This window comes from Macrotis lagotis, chromosome 2 (genome assembly GCF_037893015.1).
Source record: "Macrotis lagotis isolate mMagLag1 chromosome 2, bilby.v1.9.chrom.fasta, whole genome shotgun sequence".
NCBI classification, from domain to species: domain Eukaryota; kingdom Metazoa; phylum Chordata; class Mammalia; order Peramelemorphia; family Peramelidae; genus Macrotis; species Macrotis lagotis.
The window spans coordinates 175,798,469-175,805,829 of record NC_133659.1 but is presented as its reverse complement, the minus strand read 5'-3'; positions in this window follow the sequence as shown (position 1 = coordinate 175,805,829).

Here is a 7,361-nt window from a genome sequence, read left to right as displayed (position 1 = left end):
TAATTAATAGCTCAAATATTTCCTTCCCTGTTCCCCTAAAATTTTATAACTCAGAAAATTACTAGCTCTGTGTCCGTGAACAAGTCTCTTAAATTTTCAAATCCTCAGTTTCCTCATTTATAAAATGAAGGTAAATAAAAATTCTTATATTGAAAGACTTCATGACATAATGCATAGAGAGTCAGACTTGTAATCATGAAAACCTGGTTCAAGTTCTGCCCAAGACACATAATTGCTGGGTGACCTTCAGCACATAAGTCAATCTCTCAGAGACCCAAGCAACTCTTTAGGACTATAATTTACAGAAAAATTGTTGATCTACATAAATAGAGGAAATTTCCTCATGCAGGATTGCCCTACATCAATGATATCAGACATCCAGACCAACAAAATAAACCCTTGCTACCTACCTGAAATGGAGCTCCTCCCCTACTGTGGTCAAGGTAAGATTTGTAGCCCTAACCCAAAATAACACTAATGGGAGGTTTGGAGGCAGGTAGATGGGGCAGTAGATGGAGCATCAGTCCTGGCATCAGGAGGACCTAAGTTTAAATCCAGCCTTAGACACTTACTAATTACATGATCCAGGAAAGTCACTTAATCCCAATGCTAATAACTACAACAATAAAAAAAAAAGTAGGTGGTTCTGAAAAACATAAAAATTGTTATGAAACCAATATTTCTTTTTTCATATTATTTATATGGTACATTTAAATATTATTTGTGTTGCTTCTTAAGACTGTGTTGAAGCCTGTATCTTTTTGAGGAATATTGGGTAATAATCTACTTAAGGGATTCAATTACCTGCTCTCAAAAACATGTTAGGGCACTTTTTTTGAGGCAATCAAGATTAAGCCATTTGCCAAGGGTCACATAGTTAATGTCTTAGGTAAAGTTTGAACTCAAGGCCTTCTGAATCCAGGACTGGTGCTTAAGGAATACGTTTTAAAAATAATTCACTAAGTTCATTTAATCCTTTTTCCGATATAGTCAACTTTAAAAAAGAATTATAAAGCACTCATTATAGAGAGACAGGGGAGCATAGTGGATGGAAAGATGACCTTGGGATCAAGAAGACTTGAATTTTAAGAACTGCCATCAACACAAACACAGACTAGTTAAACCAACAGAATGTAAAGTCCCTGAGGCCAGGGGCCATTTTGGTTTTGTCTTTCGCTTCCCCATCACACCTCTCAATTCCCTGGCATGGAGTAATCACTTAAATATTTGTTGAGTAACTGTTTTAGCAAGGACAAATCACTGTCCTCAGGCAATTTTCTAAGACAAGCTATAAATACTCCAAGTGAACAAATGGAGGGAGTTTAGCTATTGAAAGGTTCTTATACTAATCTGAATCAAAAAGAATAGACCTTATTATATGAGTTAAACAACTGAATTACTGATTTCTAGGGCATCCAGAAACTATATTTTGGGGCTATTAACAATAAAAGGATATTTTTTCTTAACAATCTACTAAATAATGCTACTTGGTGATGAGAGGGAAGTATGACATATAGGCATCACCCAATATTTCTTCTTTCTTTCCAAAATTATATCCAGAAATTTGGGAACCTGGGACAAGCAGCACAAAGATAGCCCTTAGGTCACCTTTGTAATTCATAAGATGAAAATGATATATAAATATATATATATATATATATATATATACATACTATAAATATTTTTAAACAAATTCAGTTGAGCACTTGAAGGGTAATTGGTTAGTCTAACAATTTATAAATAGGTGTTAGTAACAATGTCAAAATCTGGAAGCTTCCTATTTTGATTATTCTTGATGCAGAGACAGTATAGAATATATCTTGATTAGAGGTAGGAAGACCTAGGTTCGATTCTTTCCTCTACCCATGGAGAAGTCACATAGCTTCTTATTACTTCTCTTCCTAGGCACTCTCTAAGGCTATAAAATAATAAAGGAGTTGCTCTTCTGCACGAGTGGAAGAAATTTCCCAGATTGATAAAATCACAGATTTTGGACAGAAAACAAGGCACTAACTTCATGGTAGGTAAATAAAAATGGAACTTAGGTGTCCCTGTGGATAGAGTACAGACTGGAGTCAGAAAGACCTGAATTCAAATCTAGTCTCAGACACACCTAGCTTTGTGACCCTGCGCAAGTCATTTAATTTTCTTTGCCTCAGTTTACTTAACTAAGAAAAACCCTCAGAGTTGTTGTGAGAAAAAAAATGAGATGCTCTTTGTAAAATACCTGAAATAATTATTACTTCCATCCCTTTCCTGCTGAAAGAGTGCATGTGTTAAATTTTTTTGCATCTTCCTTTGTTAAAGTTCTGTTTTTATCCTTGCAGGATTAATCAGTCATTTTTGTGAAGCCAGGATACACAACCAATTTTGGTTTCCTAAAATAATTCTCTTCCCATCAGTTACATAAGCAAGGAGCATTTTTCAAAGTAATCCAAAAGCCACATAGTTCTCTCTTTCTTGAAAGGAATTCTTAACTCCCACAAAAGTTGGCAAGAAAGTCTACCTGTTTCAAAGATAACATTGGAATACAGTCATCATCATAAACATCATTTAATATTTTCTGAGCAATAGAAGATGCCAAGTGCCAACTCACATAATAACCTGGGTCTTGAAAGTGCATAATTGTGATGGAGATGGTTGGATAGAAAAGGGATAGTGATGGCAAATGTGGCAACAATCCAACACAAATTTTGTGGACCAAAGAAAATTTCTAAAACTAAAAGTATTTTTTAAAGCTAAATGAAAGATTACTAAATCTTTCCACTACTTAAATCAAGCAACCTAATGTATATTTTTAGTAATTTATCAAGAAATTTATCAATAAAATCAATAAGAATTTATTCAGTGTCTATGGTGTACCAAGAACTATGCTATGAAAAACATCTCTGCCATCAAGGAGCTTACTTGCTTCCAGAGAAGTCATGTTCACAAAGAAGTATATACAAAGGGGCAGCTAGGTGGTGCAGTGGATAAAGCACTGGCCTTCGAGTCAGGCGTACCTGGGTTCAAATCTGGTCTCAGACACTTAATAACTACCTAGCCGTGTGGCCTTGGGTAAGCCACTTAACTCCATTTGCCTTGCAAAAACCTAAAAAAAAAAAAAGTATATACAAAAATATAGGTAATCTATCTGTCCCCTTACTGTCCCTCTAGGGGACATCTGCTGCATTTAACCATCTGGAATCAAATGAACTGAGTTAATTCTGAGGATCCTGATCCTAAATAGCTGTTTGAATGTTAGGTTTCTCTCTGTTTCTCTGACTCATTGCTGCCACCTCAAAGTAAGGCATAATTTAGGAGCCTAGGATCTCCAAAAAAATTGGAGGACTCCCCCAAAATGGAGGCCCTTCTAGGAAAGGTGCTCATTACAAATTATAGGGATCAGTATTAGGAAAGCAGTTTACTTCTTTTGCCACTGAAAAATGTTTAAAATATAAAAAAACTGATTAGTACATATTGATAAATATGGAGAAAACAATTTTTTATTATCAATAGTAAACTTGAAATTTACTTCTTATAGTATTTTCAGAATTTGCCTACTGATGTAGACATGAGTAAAGAGTATAGCTGCTGAGTCAATATAGCCCACCCACTCTCAATAAATACTATAATATTTTTCATTGTTAGCTTCTCATTTCTTCCTGTCAGGAGGGAGCACTGGAATGGGATTTAAGAGAATTGGATCTGTTCCTGGTTCCATCACTACCCCTCTGTTTCATATGATCTTAGACAAGCCCCTCCTATTGGACTACATGCACACTCAGTCTCCCTTTTCCTAATAAGGTTTTTTCCTCAATCCTTGAGCTCTTTGTTCAAACTTCTTCCATTGATTGTTCACTAGCCTTTGTAAGAGCATATTCAGTCTACACTTGCCTCTTCTAATTCTGCTAGTTTCTCATTCTTACATCAACCCATTGTAAGATGCCTTATTCCCATCATGGGAAGGAGACAACTCCCTCAAAGATTACCAATGATGGCCTACTAATCAAATCACAGGATCATAAGTTAGAGTTGTAAAAAGCACATTAGAGAAGTCCAACACTCCCCTTATTTTATAGATGAGGAAACAGGCCAGAGAAAGGACTTGCCCAGGGTCATATAGCTAAGAAGGGTCTGAGGCATAACATGAACTCACATCTTCCTGACTCCAAGCTCTGCTCTTGATCCATTAAACCACCTAACTACCTAGGCTGCAGACATCCAACCTTACTTTTTAAAGTTTTTATCGAAACAATGGGTAATATATTTTGATTTGCCATTTTGTTGAGAGTTCTGTGGTACCTTGGCTTCTTTTACTAAAGCATTTAGTAAACTCACAGGGGGTTTTTCTAATGGACTTTTCCTATCCCTTCTGTATCTGCTGCATTTAACCTTATTAATCATTTTCTCCTTCCCAAAACTTTCCCTTACTCTTCCCATACTCCTGTTTCTTTTCTACCTCACCAAATGCTTCTCTGTCTTTTTTATTGGCTCCCCTTGCTTCTCCCATCCTCTAAATAAATTCAGATTTATTTTGTACTTAGATATGGGTATAAATATATGTGTGTGTAAGTACTATGGAAATGGATGTTAAATTGCTAATAATTTTTTGGAATAAGGGAATGAGATCACAAGGGGGTTCCTCTATGTTGAGTGCAGGGTGGAGGCAGAAGGCATACCAAGTTCTTTGAATACTCACCAGAAAAAAGCTGATGGCAGCAAGTGGGTAGTAAGACATCAATCATACTTTAATAAGTCACAGAAAAGAATTAGGCAAACAGCATGTAAACTATAGAAATTAATGAAATGGGGTGGAAAGAAGATTCAGAGACAGACATCAAAGAATGGAGTAGTAGAGGAAGGAAGACAACATGGGGAATAGAATGGGGAAGGGGAGAGACACAGAGAGTCACTTATATAATTATGAATTGGAGTTGGGAGCACTGGACACTATGGACCCTTAGGAAATAGATGAGCGTTTGGGAAGCAGGAATTTGATACCTCATTTGTATAGGATTTTGGTAGAAATCAGATTAACCCTTGGATTTAGTTCATGAACATATTCACATCATCTCAAAATCAACTGGTGTTTTGCTGGTCTTATTGCAGATATCTGGAACTTATCCTAAGGTTTACAGACCATTAACAGTTAGCAAGACCTTATAGTAAAACCAAGTTGGTTTCCCATGATATAGCACATAGTCTAAGGATGTGGTTTTTATTTTAATTATTTAATTACCTTATCTTATTACTTATTTGACTTAGTCTTTATTATTATATTATAAATTATGTGTTAAATAATTATTATATTAATTTATTTTGTTTTAATTTATGGGACAGTTTGCAAATAACCATTATACTCTCTTTATCAGATAGACTATGAAGTGGATGGAGCATTGAGCCTTGAGTCATGAAGATTCATCTTTATGATTTCAAATTTGGCCTCAGACACTTACTAGCTGGGTGACCTTGGGCAAGTCCCTTTAACCCTGTTTGACTCAGTTTCCTCATTTGTAAAATGAGTTGGAGAAGGAAATAGCAAACCACCCCAATGGGAAAAATAACTGAACAATAACAACCACTGTCCTAGGGGACTGAGATAATAATCCATTCAGAAGACATACAGTCTTTATTGCTATTCATTATATTTGACTCCCTAGTGCCTAGCCCATAGAGATAGTGTTTAATAAATTTCTATTGATTGATCAATTGATTGATAAATTGAGGGAAGTAAATTGAGTCTAATAGACTATTCCTGTATTTGTTCAAGAATGTCTCTGAGTTCTTTACATCTTTAAGCATTTTTCTTATAGAGATGAAATAAAATTTGTACCATACCTATATTATGTAAAGAGTACTTTTGTGGAAGGAGGACCTTGTTATCCCTACTTTGGGAGGAAACCCTAACCATAATCCACATTGAAGCTTTGCTTTAAAGATCTTGCTAGCTATGCACAGGGGGGAGCAGAGTGAGACAGATCTAAAGAGAGGGGGAGGAACCTGACCCACTGGTGGCAAGGAGGGTAGCAGGGGAATGGTATAGAGGGGTAATTAAGAGTTAAACCTGGGTCTGTGTGAACCTTGTAGGGGTATTCTGGGTCCATAGTTTTTTCAGTCTGTCTGATTCTTCATGACCCCATTCAGGGTTTTCTTAGCAAAAATACTAGAGTGCTTTGCCATTTCCTTCTCCAGGTCATTTTACAGATGAGGAAACAAGAGCAGAGTTAAATGACTTGCCCAGTTATTAGGAACAGTTAGTGTCTGCCTGAGACCAGATTTGAATTTAGAAAAATGAATCCTCCTGTCTTCAGGTATTCTATCCACTATGCCACCTAGTCATGAATTGTGGTCGAAGGGAAGGGGCAATGTGGAGATAAGAAAAAAGAATATTTATCAACCCCTCTACCTACCTCATACACTGTGCAACCTACCTCATACACTGTGCATCCTCATTATGAAAGACAATATACTTGTGGGTAAAGAGCCAATCTTGGGATCAGGAAGGCAAAGATTAAGTCCTTCATTATGTACTGGTTGTGTGACCCTGAGCAAGCACTTCAATTTTCAAAACCCCAGATAACTCTTTTGCATCATAAAGAGTGGAGCAAGCACCCACTTGCTCTACTTAGAAGTAGTTTCCTATACCTACAAAATCATAGATTCAGTACAGTTCCCCCAAATCTCCTTTAACGGATTTGAAAGCAGATTGAATCATCAAAAAGAACTTTCATCACAGATGCCCTCAATGTGTGGGAAGACTTTTCTCAGATTTTATAGAAATGGGAAAGTAGTCATATGGTCAGAAACTATTGCTATTCTTTCAGTTGCTTTTTTTCAGTCGTGATAACATCTGTGATTTTTTTCTAAGTAATTGGTATATTCCTCACTTTCAGAAAGGTTGAGAATATTTCAACAACTTCCAAATTGTGTCATTTCTAGAATGGCTCTCCTCTGTGGATAACTGGTCTCATTCAGCAACCCATTTCATCTTTGTTTTCATTATTGCCATTACTGTTTTCTCCAATAATACTTTGGGGACCATGGGGAGAAAAAGTTGACTCTACAAATCTAAACAGACATTTTTCATTTTCCTACAGTTAAACACACTCAGGATGATCTGTCTTGAGACTATTGCCTAGTTTTCTATAAATATTTTTCCATTCACTATCTTTCATTGTTTTATGCGATGATATTGCTCATAATCTTCCACCATTATCCCCCACTAAGTTTTTAAAAGTATTTAAATCAGAGTTGACCTTGACTACCATATCTTCCTTTTTGGCAAGGAGATCATAGGCTATAACTTAGCCCTTCCAGCCTTCTCATTGTGGTGAATGATAATTAAGTGATCATACTTTCCAAGTAATCCATAATCCATA